The sequence below is a fragment of the Gallinula chloropus genome (assembly GCF_964237585.1).
Source record: "Gallinula chloropus genome assembly, chromosome: Z".
NCBI lineage: Eukaryota > Metazoa > Chordata > Aves > Gruiformes > Rallidae > Gallinula > Gallinula chloropus.
In genome coordinates, this window is record NC_140089.1 from 13,010,560 (window position 1) to 13,028,062 (window position 17,503).

Genomic DNA, 17,503 nt, shown 5'->3' on the forward strand with positions numbered 1-17,503 from the left:
ACTCCTAGGAAGAAATCCTGACTCCCATAACCGCGAACTATCCTCTTTGCTTTGCCTCTGCAAGATCTAATGCTTGAAGAAAGCACCAGAGTTAAAACACTCAGATTTAAACTGAATGAATAGAAATTAACTCCAGCTTGCAAGTCTGGGAGGTGCCTAAACATTTTGTTCTATTTTAAACCAAACATTTTTCTGTTAGGTTTTTCAAAACTCCGAAGGATCTTTGTTTCCAGCTACCTTATATAAACAAATCAAAATAAACATTGTGTGCACATTCCTTGCTACCACAATAAATGGCTTGTTTTAACTTGGGTGGTCGTGGGGTTGGGATTTTTTCTTTTTTGTCTTGTCTTTTGTGTTTGCCTGAGAATCAGCCTCAGCATGTAGGATGTCAGGTCATCTCAAGTGCTAAAAGTGTTTAAAATCAGCCCAGAAGAAGCTTCTTCAAATCACCTTTTACAGAGAGAGGCAAAACCCGGCCAAGGATTGTTCCTACTAGGCAGCCAATACGGGGCTGCTCAGTTACTCCTTGGGGTCCACCATGCACACCTAACTCATGGAAGCATGAAGCAGCTGAAGATGGTGTGCAGCAGGGTGAGGTGTCCTCCTACACTTATTGAGAGTGCTCATCAGGCCAGCTTGAGTTACCTCACCTTTAGCACTAAGGAGAAGCTCATCCACTTGCATACCTCTACAGCGAGGGATGCTTGTAGAAGCTTTAGACTTTTAAACCTCTAAAGACCAAAGGTGAAAAGTTTACCATGAAGTGACTGTTGTACACAGCCACAGGAATCACACCGAGCGGCAGTGGTCGTGTCTGCTGTTACGGGTTGTGAAGTGCAGCTTTCACCCACCTCACACCCACAACTACAGCATAGATAAGCCAGTGCTGTTGACACATTCTAAGAAAGCAGAGAAAAGTCTTTTCCCCTGTATATGGCTTACCGCAAACATCAGTAATTTTGTCGTTCCTGATTCCTTGTTTGCTCACTGGAGTAGATAAGAAGATGAACAGACAAATCTTAACTGTAAGGATGCGAGGAAAACAATTAAGTGGGATGCTGTAGGACCTTTTGCGCTTGCTTTTCTAGCCATCTTTTCCTGAAACCTTGCATTGTCAGCTGATTGGCATTTTGGCTCTGGCCCTTGTAATTTTGACAAGGTATTTCATGTTTGCTGTGCTGGGAGTAGTAACCATGCCACATGTTGCTTTCTCTCTGAATGGAGAATGCCCTCGAGCCCCAGTTTTCTGAGCAGTCAAGTGTGAACACATCTTTTAAGACATTTTACCTGTTTAGCATGGGAAATAAGAAGGATTAAGACTATTTTTACCCTGGGAAATGAATTTCAATCCCAGTAGCATCAAAAGAGGGCCTCCAGGTATTCTTTGAGTGGGCCTGAATACAAACTCTTGGATTTCACCAGGGTTAAAGGTTTCTGCTGTGTGAGTCCTACTTATATTACTTCATCCCACTGCCAGCATGAGTATGTTCATGGGAGTATGAGCACATGCCAGAGGCATTTTCTTTCTGAAGAATCTGTAGCCTTTCCCCAGCATGAGAAGACACAGTCCTGAGAGCCAGCAGTGGCAGAGCCTGGCACTGGCCCCTTCTCCTGTGAAAGTGGGCAGCCACAAGTGACCATGTTGCACGTCCCTACCGTGAGTCACCTACAAAATGCAAAGTGCTGGTGAAATGTAAGAGCCCTCTCCTCCCTTGTCAAGGTTTAATGTGGCAATTTCTCTTGGAAGTTTTATTTCGGTGGTCATCCTTGGGTAATTCTTGTTGAGCAGTTAGTGTCCTGCAGCCACTGTGCCAGACCACGCTGTGTCTGAAATGGGGGTGGTCAGGTGGGAGATCTGTGCCGGAAAGGAGAGGTTTGAGGCATGAGCAAGCTGTCCATGCAGCCCATCCTCAGAAATTGGTTTTATTTCTATCTCATCCTGCTTGTCTTTATAAGAACAGCAGGTCTGGTTATAGCACCAGGGGAAACTGACAGAGCCTATTTGTTCTCATAAAATAAATAGAAGTGGCCTTTGGGTTTAAAGCATGTGATTTCTGCAAAAGGAGAACAATTAAGGTTGCTCACCAGATTAAATTATTTGTAATTGCTGGTTATCAAATAGCCACTTCAACATGAGGAAATACCCAAGAAAAATGTTTATATTTTTAAAGTAGTTGTTGCCAGAAAGAATTCTGTCAGATTGTTTTCCTTGCCTGCTATGAGCCCCCTGTGCCAAAAATTTAAAATTGGCTTGTGAGCAGACATGACCTGACCAGCATCACGCGTGGATGGGCACTTGCACAGCAAACCACCTCCCCTCTCCTGAGCTTTGCTTCCTGCATCTCTGTGTGCCGCACAGGGATGTGCAGCGCAGTCAGAAATGTTTTACCTGCAGAGCAGGCTGAAGAATGGAGCAGTCCACTGAAAAACCAAAAAACACTGAACCCAGTGACAGAGCTGGCATTAAAATGCAAGAAGACTTACCACATCTCCTCTATCTCTGTTGTTTTACTCCAGTCCCTTGCACATGACATCCTCCCATGTTCACTGACCATATCCTCTGCTGGCTTGATAGGGTTGTTTTTTTGAGGAGGAATTTAATTGAGAATTAGATGCTTAAAATGTTTAGTGAAGCTCAGCAGTTGCATACTCAAGCACAGGTCTCACTTCCACGAGCCAGCCTGCTGGGGCACTTTTCATTTAACAGTCCCAGACAGACACATTGGTGGAGATAATACAGCTCGAAGATAACAAGCCAAAACAGTAGCTGGTCCGTAAGACCCTCCTTTGTGTGCAGGCAACTTTACTGTGATGCAGAGTAGAGAGATAACACTTTCTCTCATGAGATATGCATCATGAAAAGATTGTTGGTACAGAAGAAGGTAAGGGAATGCTTCTGGTATTTGTATTTCTTCTGGCATTACACATCGTGAATCTAGTGGTCATATAAGGGTGCTAATCCAACAGGCTCAGAAGGGTGTTTATTCCTGAAAAGGAAAGGGGTTTTGTGTGCTTTACTTCAGGCTTGCAGACATTTTCCATAAAGAGGAGCACTTTTTTTTTTTTTTTTTTTTTTTTTTACCAAACATATCCTTCAAGACTAGAATTAGCCCTTGGAACAGGTTGTAATGATGACCCTGTGGTGCAGGTTGAAGTGATGCCATTATCTGTCTCCAGCCTGGAGAGGTCTTCGGGCTAATTGGGAAGCATCTGTGTCCTGAGGTAGCTGAAAGAACTTAAGTTTATGTGACCACTACAGTTATATTACTGTTCCATCAGGAGGTATAACACTGCAAATCTGACACACTTTTGAAGAATTCATGATTTCTGCTGTGTTTAACCATCACCACAAATTACAACTAGCAGCTAAAATCTGAAAGTCCTCCCAGAAACACTCATAGCACCAACTGTGCCCCACAACCAGTACTTCATCAGGTATCCTGAAAGCTCATAAAAGAGGGGGTTTTTGAATTGAAGAAGTGTCCCAAGGTCAGGAGGCCCCTGTGGACATCATGGTGCCACCTACACTTTTGGCTGATCTCCTGGCACAGAAAAGACAGTCTTGGGGCCAGTTAGAGTCTCTCCCACTGACAAGGGTAATTCACCACTGAAACAGCATGTGACCTGCCATTCTGAGAGACAAATTTGGCTGCACACCTGAGGATCCTCAGATCTGCAGAAAAAAAATAGGTCTTTCCTGCCTCACACTAGGTTTTCAATGTACACAGATTTAGTGGCAAAATCCAGCGTCTTTGGTTTTAATGTACGTTTGTGCTGCAAATTTGAAAGATTGGAGGCCTGAAACAGGTAAATTGCTTTAAAATGGTCCTTTTCTCTCAGATTCTGAGGCTGGAATCACTTTGTCTTTTATAATCATGCCCTTGATGTCTCCCAAAGACAATACTTGCTGATTGGTGGATCTGTGATGTTCATGCAGACTCCACTCCATCTTCATAAGGTTACTACCCTGAAGAATGGCATGATGTAGAGTACCCAAGGCCCCAGGGCTTATAGTGTTGCAGGAGAGGTGGTTTAAAATACATGTGTGTAGAGAATCTTTGCACTTGAAGAAGTTAAGGGGAGTAATTTTAAAGTATTCTTTGAGGTAGACTTTTGGCACTTTTATTTGTTTCTTGATCATTAAGCCATTTCAGATTTCTGCTCAGAGGACTAGAATTATTTTGTAGGGTTTTTTTAAGACAAACTCGACATTCTATTCAAAGGGACCAAGGCTTTAAAGGGGGGATGATGAGGATGACACCAAAACATAAACCATTTATTTGATTGATAGTAACGGTGGGTCTGAATTCCTGAGGAGAAAAAAATGCTGTTTGTTTATTTGAGGCCAGTTCTAGCAGAACAGGGTTTAAGAGGGTGCTTCTACTGCCTTTGCCACTAAGCTACACTGCTATATTGTACACAAGATCTTCTTTACCAACATTCTTGGACCACAACTGATGTTAAGGAAATGTTGGTATTACGTTTTCCAAAACTAATTGATACAAGCGACAAATAGGTGATTTAAAAGAACCAAACAAAACAAAAGCAGACTGTTTTCTAGTGTAACTTGTCCAGGTTGCAGTAGAAGCTGAGTGTTTATATGTCAAGTGGGCAACTCCTGTGAGCCTGTAGCAAACAAGTGTCTTGAGCACCATCTCCTGCACACCTGGGAATTGCTCCACTTACAGCTCTGTCCTCTGGTGACCTACTGAGCATACACGGCTTTAGGAGGCTGGTGGAAGGGAGAGTACAAAAGGTAAATATCTTGTGACCTTCAGTGGCCACAGGTGGAGCAGGGTTACTTGAACTTCGTACTTATTCCATAAGGAGATACAGAAATTGCATTTTAAATCCATACTGATTAATACAAAAATTGGTTTCTCTGTAAGGCATTTATCCCTCACCATAATGCAAAATTCTTGGATCATCCAATGAGAAAAAAGGTAATATAGGAAAAGTTGTAATTGTGTATTATGATTCCCACCCTGTGTCCAGGCAGAATGAGGGGAGATGTGAAAGAACATGATGTTTCCTGTCTCTTCAGGCTCACTAGAGACACTGTTAGTTTTATTTTAGGACAGGGATGGTGTCTGTATTTTCTTTTTTTCCTGTTAGAACCTTATTTCATTCTGTTTTCACAGATATATGCAACAGGTGGCAAATAACTTCTATCTACCCATTTTAAAACTAGAGATCTAACTTAATTTAGTATGGCTCAGGCAGGTGGTTGAGCATCAGATGAAGTGAGCTAACACTGCCTTCAAGGGTTCTCATGTGAAAAATATCATCACCACTGCTCATTTTCGTTGTTGCTGGTAGAAGGCGGCTGTACCTTCCCTCTGCTGATGTTCTAGAAGTAGTGAAAAAGCAAACAATGATGTAACTCTTCAGGTCCATAAAATACACAGTTCCAAGACCTAAGCTATGTCATCTATAGCAACACATGTAAGGTGACACTAGATTCAAGCCATTTTAACCCAAAGTCCAGAGGACCTTCACAGGAGATGCCTGGTCAGCATAACTCATGGTTTTAGCTTTAACTATCAAGCCTGCAGGAAACCTAATCCAGGGTTGCTCAAATGTCACTAGCCCCTCCAGGCAGCAGCAATGAACAAGGACTGCACTGTAGAAAACTGTGTGGGTTTTTTTTCCCACATCACCCTCCCTAATTTTTTTTTTTTTACATTCCCTGACTTCAGTTGTTTTCCATGTGGCTGACATATTTCCTACAGGCTGGAGACCACTGTCCTGACATGAATCTTCTGAAGTAGAAGGCTACCAAAAGTGCCCTGAGCACTTCAGATAATGTCTAAGCTTATCCAGTAGAAAAAAAAAATATATAGTCAATCCTTTTTTTTTGTTTCCCAGTAGGTAAAAAACTCTGCAAATTACTGCTTGGAGCTTGTGCCTTTCATAGCAGCCCTTCGTGTAATTGCTCCTTTCTAGTACAAAGCCAGCCACATGCTGTGTTGTTGGCTTATGCCTACCCTCCTCCTCCTCCCCTCACCCCCCCCCCAAAAAAACCTAACAAAAACCCAAAAACAATCTACAGCAACAAAAACCCCCACAACAATTAAAAATAAAAAAAAAAAGCAACACCAAAACCAGCACAAAACCAATAAAATCCTGGTTATGCTAGCTGAAAACAGGTCTTTGGGTCCGTTGCCAACACAATGCTTCTGAAGGGAACTCTAAGAAGGTGGCTCCTTTACAGGGTAAGTGAAGTCATGCTCTTCTTGAGTCCTGTGAACTGGCATATTCCTTTTAAACAGTGTCTTTGTGTGAATGGGCTGAGGGAGGGCTGGGGTTTTTTTTAAAAAAAAAAGTCATCCCACTCCCTCAGCCTATGACATCACAACCCTGTAATGAGCTGGGGAAGGAATTTGACTTAACAAGCCAAATAAAGTAAAGGTTTTTGTGGAAAACGACATTTTTGGGGTTTGCTTCAGAGTTTGAAGGAACAGATTGAGAGAGAGAGACAGAGAGAGAGAAAGGGTAAGCCAAGCTTTCTGACCTGTGACTTGTATCTGCACTGAGCCATTATCATTCAATAGTGGGAGGAGTATATAAAATACCATTTTTCCCTGAGATGGCTGTGGAATTTGTCGGTCTGTGGCTGTTCTGTTCATTGTGAACAGTGAGCAGAGCTTTCTGAAACTTACAACTTTCTATTTACGTGTAACACGCTATAATATTGGTTCTACAGAGAAAAGGTTCTTTTATATATCCTATACATGTGATAACTAGGAGGAACACCCACATGTTCAGCGTCCGTTTTGTTTAGGCACCACTAGCAAAGACTTTTAGCTGAATTCTGTAATTGTTCTGGGGATGTGTTTCTCACTAGTCAAGTGTGTTATCCTTCTTGACATGGTAAAGCAAACTCCAGTTGATAGAAGAGGCTTTAAGGGCGTCTGTTCAGCTTCATCTTTTAGCTGTTTAGCACTGGAGGAAATGTAAGTATAGTGTGAGCAGGCACATTTAGCAGCAACAGCATTCCTGGTTTCTATGGCGTTTTATGCTGGCTGTGGCACTTGGTTGATACCTCTGTGCGTGCACCAGGGTAGCACATTCTTTAGCTCCTGAGAGATGCGGAAGGATATTTTAGGATAAAGTATCTGCAAGCTAAGTCAACGTGATCCTTCCTTCTAGCCTGTGCTTTGGTTTTCTTATGTGCACAGACTCCGTGGCTAGAGTCTCGAGCAGTCACTTCACAAACTGGAAACCAAGTTGCTGCGTGTAATAAACAACACTCGTTTGGAGCAGACCCGGTTAAGCCCTTTGTGCCTGTTCCCCCTCTCCTCTAAAGCAACTTGACCCGGAATGTGTTAAACTGCTGTTTGTACAGAAATGTGAGGTGTGGGTTGCAGTGCAACGGGGAGCTTTTTTTTTATGACTGCTTGTAATAAACTTCAAGCAAGCGTTTCCCAGCAGACAGCAAATTGTCTGAGAAATACAGATGACAGCAACCCTTAATGCAACAGCTTACTTCTCATTAATGATCTTGCCAACATTAAATGAATTAACCAATGTTTATTTCATTTTTCTGTAATTAGGAGGAAAAAAAAACACCCCACAATCTGACTTTTCAAGCAGCACGGTGTGAGCTGGATTAGCCAGTTCACATAACACCATTTTCACCCACCATTATCTTAATTCTCCACTTGCTGAAAGAGCAAGTGATGAATGCCTTAATCAAATAATATCCTAATGTAGTCCAGATGTGCTGGTCATTTAATCAGTGGCTTTTCAGCAGGAAAAGAAGGAATAATGAGTCTTTGGTTGGAAGAGGGGAGGGGAGCAGGGGCAGAGGGACAGGAAGTAGTAGGTGCTGAAAGGGAATGTCTTATTCTGGGATTTCTCAACTGCTTTTCCCCAAATAAGCAGTGAGAAAAAAAATCCTATCCAAATCTTAACTTTGAATGAAACATCGTCCTGCTGGAGACAGTGAGATGACTGTAGTGCTTAGTTTGTATTACAACCAAAGCTTAGATGAAGTTGCTAACTGCTCACAATGCCCACTCACATGGTAGGTCATATTTATAGCCTGGGGACAGCAATGGCATGTGGAGAATTTAGCAACATCCTCCCTTTTAGGCACTGTAGACATTTGGCCTTTTATTAGCAAAACTGTTCTGTAGACCCTAAAGTGTGACTTATTTTTCTGTTAAATATTACTGATTTCCTGGCCTTTTGTGGAAATGGTGTGTCAGAGTCCCTGGTCATCTTGGCTACGATGGATTCATCATTTAATGACAGAAGTTTTCATTTTGTGGGTGTGTGTCTTCGGGTATTTTTCTAATTGCAACATTCAGAAAGTTACATTACCTGCACACCCTTAGAGGAAGAACACAGTGAATTGCAGACTAAAGTTCGAGTTACAAAGTTTTATCTCCTGGGTAAAACCTCTACCTAGTGCCCCAAGTGCTGTTTTCACCGTGGCATGTTTTGGGAAAAGAGGACTGGAACCAGAGCATTTCTCTGTGGTGGTTTCCTGATGGCTCCAAGCACGGTGGCACATTGGAAAGCATGGCTTGGGAGGTGCTGTGCCAGGCTCTTGTTCAAAGCAGCTTCTCTCTCCGCTTGTGTGAGTAACACAGCTATTGGCAGAGACTTCAGATACATCCTTTGATCACCATTCTATGTCGTTCCCCCCACACACTTATGTAATTCAGGACCTTTTATACGTAGGGCTGGGCTAGATTTCCTCTTTCTTAATTTCCTCTCATTTTTACTTTGGTAATATTCCAGCAATCTGCTTTTGCCTGAGTCTGGAGGTAACTGCTGAAAATAGATTTTGGGTAAAGTCATAGATAAATTGCGACCTTTTTAGGCTGCTTAATGCACTTTCTTTTCTGGGAGTTTTCGGGGTCTCTAGCTTTAAAATAGCCACATTTCCTTAAAAAACTGGGAAGGCAGCAGTTCATGGAGTGCTCAAACCAGCTGGCTGGTTCAACCCAGGTACTCTCACCCTCCCAAGGCTCCCTGTGGGCAGTGAAATAATCATTGCCCTGCTCCTCATGCTCCAGGCAGGGCAGGCTACTGTTGGGTGCAACACACTGCCCTATGCACAGCTACCTGGGCATACATACCTTTCTATAAGGAGATTCTTGTGATGGGCCTTAAATGAATGGATGAGAGCACCTGTAACAAGTCCAACAGACAGAGGCAAAGCATCACTAATAATTCTTAACCTTCTTCAGCTCTCAAAGAGAAATAGGTGTTTAGACTCCCCAACCCCCATCATTGTTTGCTCCTTTATTTAGCCCTCTCAGCAGCATCACTCCTGTCAAACTCCAGTAGATCTTGAACCCTTTATAAGTGCAGCAATTATTAATTAGGCTTTAGGAAATTGTGTAAAAGCACTATGATCTCTGGCAGTTGGTGTTTGTGAAGGAAAGAAGTGAAAGAAAGTTAAAAATTATCTATTTTAGGCTTTGTTTACAAAGGTTTGTAGGTGCTTGCTTCTGTTCAAGCATTCAGTTCCTACTATATTGCCCTTGAAAGGAAGTGATAAAAAGGCTGCAACACAGAGGGATCATGTATCTTTGTTCAGAAAATGCAGTTTAGGCCATTTATGAAAGATTTACAGAACTGTATCAGCCAGTGAAAGAATATGTAGCATCAGAAGAGTTTAATTTAACACTAATACATCTCAGAAAGCCTCCTTTGTGCTCATGGCAGGTCTATCTCTTTTCCTCCAATGTATTAAAACAGCTTTCCTAGCAGCCATAAGATCTGCTTGGAGAATGAGTGAACTGCACGGCCTTTTGTCTCCATTTACTGCTTTCCTCCTGCCCCTGCCTAACCTGAATTCCTTCCTCAGGAGGTCCCTTTCTCATGCCCCAAAATGATTAATATGCCAGCATTTTTCTCTGGATCTCACATTTTACAGACGAGGTTTGTAACTCTGTTCTTTACATGGAATAGGACCCCCACCCCACCCCCAATGAAAAGACTAAGGAATTTTGGAAATCTCCTTGTCTCATTGTTTTTTTGTGCAACTGACCATAAAGGTCACGCTTTCCTTGTGCTGACATTATCTAGATGGGTTAGAGAGTATTAAAAGCAAGGCTTAGTTTAGCGTCCTTTCCCCTCCCTGCTGGGATTAGATCATGCTTTACCAAAGCCATTGTTACATCCTCCACTGGATGTGTGTTGGGTGGATTTCAACTGCAGCGTTTTGTGAAACCCTGATTATTTTCCATGTGTACATTCAGCAGCTGTGCCCAGCTCAACTCGCTGTCTACCTTGGGCACTCCGTTGACCCGAACATTTTTCTATCCTCATTCAGTTGGGATTCCTCCACGTTCACTTAACATCAACCCACAGGCAGAACGTGAGGGAGTGCTACTAACGAGAGAGCTATGAACTCTGACCTCAGATCCACCAGCACCAAGAGGAGCCTCTCCAAGTGGACTCTACAGATGCGATGGTTCGTGGTACCGAACCTCATCTGTGACCTCCAGCTGTGAAGAAGAAATTCTCCTTCTATTCCTTAAGGATTGTATCATACCTTGTATTCCCTGCCTGCCAGATAGTGGACACTTTTCTAACTTTGTGATGCTCCTTATGTGTTATTTGGATGTGGTACTCTTCAGTTCATCCAGCTGTTGCGCTTCCTTAGGTAGCACTGTAGACCGCCTTAGGAGATTGTGTTTACCATTCTAAGTGACTTAGCACCACATGCTCTGTAAATCAGATTTCACATAGTTCGTTCTTGTTTCAGCAAAGACACGTTTTTTTGAGACATGCCAGGGAAAACTAACCCTTAGGAAAAACATGTAACAAAGTTAAGAAGGACTGTGGTGGTGTAGTTGATTAATACACTGATAGTTTTCCATTGACCTGGAGTCTAGTGCTGCCTCTCAGCAGCGTTGGTTTATTTCCCATTCCCTCACTCACAGTGTACTGTTCTGGGGAACTGGGTGAAGCAATAGAACTATGCACTTTTGAGATATAAATTAATTTAGAAGTGAAAGGAACATCAGGGGTGGGATTTGGGTGGATGAGGTTGATGGAGTTATGAAATGCCTTCTTAGACATGCATTTACTGCTGTAATTCAGTTGCTCTTTCAGGCTGACCGAGGTTACAAGAAGCCAACATTGTAGAGAAAAAGAGAATGGTCTCTTGAATGCAGGTTCTTGTACCCAAAATCATACTAAAATCAATTTATTGATCTTTTGGGTATTAGGAGTTCCTGGTTTTCCCAGTGTGTGTGAAACACTATTCTGGAGCTCTTCAGGGCATCCTCTTATCTGGATGCTGATAGAAAATGAGTGGAGTGTGACAGTACCAAATGGTGCTGCAGTTTCTGAATGAAAGTTCAATCACAGCTTCCTGTAATTTCAGATTTGCATCTTGATTACAGCAGAACTGAACAGAGCCTTCACAGCAAAGCTCACCAGCCCCACACACTGTAGTATCCGAGTCTACACCCCTTGATTACATACTGCTTTCCCTAGTGCCAGCTTTGTAACTACCATAGTCTTAAGAGCCTCTGTGGTGTTTTTTTCCTTATCAGAGGCGAGTTTTTTTTTTTCATTCAGAAGTTAGTTGCCTTTTTCACTAATAAGTCTTTTCTGTATAAACAACTTTGTCTGTGCAGGTGCCCCATTCAATTGCAGTTCTTTGCAGGAATGAAAATACTTAATTAAGATTAGTTAGTCTTTCAGGTTGTTGGTTTTCACAACAGCTGCACAAGCATTTAATTTAAAGAAGGAATATATCTAGTTGAAGTCCAGTCATTAGGGTTGCAAATTCTTCACAGAGAGAGACCAGATCTATCTTTTTAGGGAATAAAAGAAAATAACTGGCATAAAAGATCAGGTGGCTTCCTACCTTAGAAAACTGCTTCCAATTTGCATACCTTGGAGTTAGTGGAAAGTAGTAAGGGTTATTCTAAAGGTGGGTCCCAGTTTGCTGAGGAAAAGCTTCGGCTGTTTGCCTTTGAGGGCATAGAAACTACTGGACCTTTAAAGACCAGTTTGGAAAAATACAGTATCTTTCATTGGGTGCTCATCGTTAAAATATCCTACCGTACAGTATATGCTCATCTTTAATGTTTTCATAATCTTTGAGCCATTTTCTTCCATCCTTAATTTATTACAGCAGCAAAAGAAGATTGGACTTTGATTTGATAGAAGAGCTTTATAAAGTACCACATGGGGAAGCTGAAGTCTGCAGCTCAGCTGGAATGAAAAAGAATATTGCAAAGCCTTTCACAAGCTTTGGGAGCAAATGCAATCGTAGCTCCTTCTCTAAAGCAGACAAATAAGGGCATACAGAAAAGCACTCAGAAAATGTCACACAGCAAGCTCTCCAAGTAGCTACTTGTTTGAGCACTGTATCCCCACAAGCCTTATTACTATCTGTTTGCCGCAACATCCCCCCACTGCTTCTTAAGGGGATGTAGTACGAAGTTGCATCGATTTTTAGACTGTACTCTTGTGGTTTCTGAAGTGCTTAGGAGATAAACCAGGTAAAGAAAATTAGCCTGTTGTACTGTCTGGCTACCTCAGACAAGTCACTGAAGAGCAGAGTGAGCTGCTTGCAGAGAATGTCACTTGGTGACACTCAACGCTAATGCATTTTAGTCATCAGAAATGGGTTCCAACTGTCTTGAAAACACTGTGTACTGCAATGTCAGAACAGCAGGCCAGGTTTTGCTGTATGTGTGCAAGCAGGATTATGAATGGAACTATTCAAGGGAGTTCTCAGCGTATGTCTTAAATTCGGTAACGCGATTTGAGGATTTTGATTTCTGAAATTTAATTTTATCTAATTTCATCAAGTGAAATCATTATCTTTTTGGACACACTTTCCGTAGCATTTTTTAAAGCCCTTTGGAGTCAGTATAATGGTATTGCATGGAAAAGTAGGAGGAGCAAGAACACAACACTTTGCTTTTGAGTGGGTATTTTTGGGTTTCTTTGGTTTTTTTTAATTAAAAGACATGGTTCCCATAGACAGTGTGAGTAGAAATCCCCTACCTTTCCTTCAGCTGCCCATCATCAGCTGCAACCCTTTTCTTCTCCAGTTGCAGAATCTTTTTGAAGAGTTTTTCTCTAGTGCTGCTTTCTCTTAGCTGACTAGACTAGGAAATTTCCAAGTATTTGGCACATTTCTTCAGACCGCTTTCTGCAAAGCACTCACCTGAATCAGTCATGTCCTTCCAACGATGAGGAGGATGATTTTGGAGGTGGACAGAGTGGCAGCTGCTGTGAGGGGTGGAGGGAGTGCACCAGCTGGTGTGAGGGGGGAGACATCACAGTGCTTTGGACTGTCATTCCCATGTGGGATGGTGGAGCACCTGTTGTGTGGTAGTGAACGTGAGCGGTGAGGGTTGGGTGCTAGCACTTTGTACAACTCTGGTTTTACTTTTCTTACTCTTTTTCTTTTTTTTTTTTTTTACTTTTCTTACTTGCAGCATTTCCATGTCACACCGTTCTTCTACAGAAAACCACTTCTTCTAAGGAAATACTTCCTGTTACCAGCAAGGGTAGAGCAGTACTTGTGTTGGCCAGGGATTTTCTCACTGGACAAGGTTCTGAAGCGGGGGGGTTCAGATGGCTTCTGTATCTTTGCAGTGCTTGAGACTAGTTCCTTATGAGATGCAGATGGTGACTGTTCTTCAAAAGGATGAGCTGAATGAAAGCAGTTGCTCTCTTGAAGGCTTGCCAGATTCAACTCCCTCGTAAATACGTAATTTGATTCCTTTTCTCTTTGCAAAGAGACGTGGGAAAGGCAGGCCAAAACAGTAGGTGAAGAGGAAGAAGATGATTGTCATTGACTGGGAGGTGTGGGTTAGCGAGTCAGCCATACGCAAATGTGATATTAAGTTACACTATTGTATTAAAACTGCTTAGAAGCATGACAGGCCCAAGAGTTAGCTCCAGGAGCAGAGGGGAAAGTGGTGAACAAAGCACTGGCTCAGTGATCAGGCAGTGGGAGGAGAAGTGGGTGCAGTGCAGGACATCTCCAGAGGAAAATGAAATTTGAACAAATGGGAAGCAGACAACGCTAATGGTGCCAGGAGGCCAATGGCATCAGAAGCTGTCCTGACACTTGGCTGGAGAGACTGGGGAGAAGCCCACGATGAGAAATGTGTGGTTTAGAATTTTTTTAAACTATGAAATATTTTTATTTTTTTAATCTTTTTCCTCTCTTCTTCTATCCCCATACCCCCTATCCCGTGGTGTTGCTACAGAAGAATGTTCGTGTGGCTCAGAAGAATTGCCTCCCACTTGTTGTCATATGCATTTTGCCTCGCATCAAACAAAAGAAGGCACTGGCAGTACATTTGCTGGGTCTTGCTAGTAGCACACCCACATTTTTTCCTCCTAAAAGAGTTGATTGCCCAAACACATACACTTTTGTAGATGAAGAATTCAACCAAGGAGGAATTATGCTAATAATTCTCTAAGCTGCTAATAACCGGAGTTTACTAAAGTGCAGTAGCATTGTAGAAATGACGCTAATTACCCTGATGCATCTTGACTTAAGCAGAAATGAATGCATTCAGAGACTGTGCAAATGTAGCAGTAACTTCTGGAAAATGTGCGTCTGGACGAGCCGTGAGTGAGAATCGCTGTGCAGCTGTATTGCTGGCTACAGTCAGGGTTGAATGCAGCCCTTTTGCCATTTACAGTCTTTTGTAATGCTGCAGGCTTTGGAAAGCCTCCTCCCTGTAGGCAGCAAATACAAAGCTGTTGGAACATACTTACCATGGAGAGGCAAAAGCAGCCCCCTGGCAAGGTCCTCCCTTTCTGCTAGAGCTGATGCAGGGACATTCTGTGTCACACCACCTTTTTCCAAGCCTCCTCCCACTCATGGTGTCGTCATCCCTATGCGTGCCACTTTTCCCTGAGCCAGTTGGTTACCCTTGATGGTCTCTGTGGCATGGGCTGTCTTGAAATGGTTCATTTTGCCAGCTGCTTCCATCCTTACAATCTTGTCAGTTATCTTCTTCAGGTGATTCATCAGTAGGTTTACTTCTGTTCCTCACAAGTGTCTGGAGCATGCTCTCATTGCCATGGCTTCACAAAATTGCCCCAGATTATGGTGAGGGAAAAACTGGGTGGGTTTTAAATCTTGGGTTTTTTCCATCTCTGCCATTCTTCATTGACTTCTCTGCCCCAGTGGGAAGCCTTGTCCTTGCTTAGTTACTAATCCCCAGCAAAAAAAGGCTCCCTCCTATTAGGAGCAATGCTTCCTCCTAGGCTTTGCTGCATAATTGTCTGTCTTACTACATAATTACATATGCCACACTAATTGCGCAGACACAGGCACTTTCAGAATTACATAGGGTCATAAATGTGTGCCCTGATTAGACAGTTGCTGTATATGCCTTACTGGTCAGCTATGGATTGCAGCTATGAGGAGAGGCTGGGCTCTTACTCATTAAGTAAAGTATCGTGCCTGTGGTTCTTCTCCCTCACTTGAATACCCAAACATGATATAATCTCAAGTGGTTCATACATTAAAGCAGTGATGGAAGTAGACATGCTTTAGTAAAAGGGGTCTCTGGACAACTGGGGGATATTCCCAACTGCATGGCACAAGAAGCATGGGATATTGGGGTGGGGGGGGAGGGGCGGGGGCAGCTTTTGCTCTCTGGTTTAGTTCAGCAAGATGTGTTTCAGAAGCTGAGGTGCACAGCTTTGATACCTGATTTTCTGTGTCCATTGAAGATTGGACATTGTGTTCCTGCAGCTACAGAGAACATGTACTTAGCTACCAGTATCACTAGTGCCTTTGATTCGTCTGATTAGAAGGGTATGTTAGCAGCAGCATGATGACATGTACACCCACAGTGTGTGTGTGAAAGGGGACAGCCAGCAGTCCTGTCCTGGTGCCTATGTCCCCTTGCACAGGCTGCTCCAAGTAGTGACATCCCCCATTTTGCACCAGCAAGTCAGGCAGGAGAGATTTAAACCCAAATATCAGAAAGGAATTGCAGACTTATTCCTGTCACTCAAGTACCTCTTGTGTCATTATACATGGAGCTCCACAGGCAAATCAAGAGCAATTCTTGCCCTTTCAGGTTAAAAGAAAGTTTGTTCTTTAATTCCTGCTGTGCCCACTCAAAAACATTAGGACTTCTTATGCTGGTTGTTCTGCATTTGTTTGCAGAATTTATGATTTCTTGATTAGATCTCTAAATAGGACTAAAGAAGAAACTGGCCTCATTTAGATATTTAAATTGTGAAAAATGTGATATGCTTTAAGAAGAGCACTGCTAGAAACTTAAGCTGGAGAATTTCTAGGTTCAGCAAAAAATGAAATGCTAGTAGAAAGAAACAGTGAAGTGTATCAGGTGCAATATATAGATAAAAGCAGCTTGGTTGGTTCTTTTTAAAGGATTTTCCCAGTGTTTAAGGACAATTAAAAAGAAAAGAGCTAATGGATGAAACGTTATCTTCAACTGTGTGCAACTACATAATTAGACAAAAAGCTCTTTCAAAGTGCTTTTTAAAAGAAAGCTCTTCTGGCTGGCTGACTAATTCCTTAAGGTGTGCCAAATGCTTTTTACTGCCTGTATAAACTCAGAGGCAACGTGATTGTTCAGGTCGCTGATAAGTTCCGTTGTGCTCCTGGCTGATCATCCTCTGCTGCAGTGTGTATTAATAGCATGCAGGATAAGGAACAGCAAGGGCAGGGGTGACTAGCAGACAAAGGTGTCCTTGTTGGGTGGTCACTGAGTTCACAGGGTCTGGTCAGTGCCGTTTGTTTCCCAGGCCCACACCTCACACATAGAAACACATCTGGAAAGGGAGCCAGAGACCTAGGGTATCAAGTTTCTGTTTTAAAACGTTCGTCAGAGTGAATAGAAGTGTCACACTTGGTTAGGAAGAGTTAGCAAGTTCTTTTTTGCAGAATAATGGTGAAAATGCCACCTTCTTTTCTTTTGGTGTTTCCTTTTTTTTTTTTTTTTTGTGCCTTTTAGTAGTAAAGAATTCTGGAGAAATTCATTAACATGCATGTTACCCCTTTAATCAAAAGTTCCTTCACACTTTACCCACAGGATGTTCAGTAGGCTGCTTGATGGTGGGTGAAACCTGCCTGTACTAGAACATAAATGGCATTTCTTTCAATACCTTGAGAGCAGAGGGTATACATAATGGAGATATATGAATCCAGTGCAACTGCACTGTGGATCAAAGCAGTGAGAGGGAGGGGACCATGACTCAGGTCCCTGTCATGCTTCTTGTGGTGGTCTTCTGCTGTGGGAGTTGTGTCAGCTTCCTGTCTCCCAGGTCCAGTTGCATGTGGGTTTCCGTGTAGGCTGGAGAAAGACCCGGTGTCTTTCCAGCACTGTGTAATTCTACCCTATGTGTGATGACCAGGATTGAGCCACTGAGAAATGAACATTCCCTGCTGTTGATACATCCTTTTTTTCCTAACTTGGGATGAATCGCCTACTCTTCCTGCGTGTTAGCATCTGTTTCTGCAAAACAGGGACAGTAATACTTTTCATCTGTAAAAGCATTATGAGAT

General features: G+C 42.6%; 1 protein-coding gene across 1 annotated transcript in view; it reads left to right on the top strand.

Moving 5' to 3' along the window:
• Positions 1–17,503, top strand: part of LOC311203221 (PALM2-AKAP2 fusion protein-like) — a gene marked incomplete at its 5' end in the record, with an annotated part of 50,940 nt that overhangs the window by 14,888 nt on the left and 18,549 nt on the right. The gene's annotated exons all lie outside the window — the stretch shown is intronic.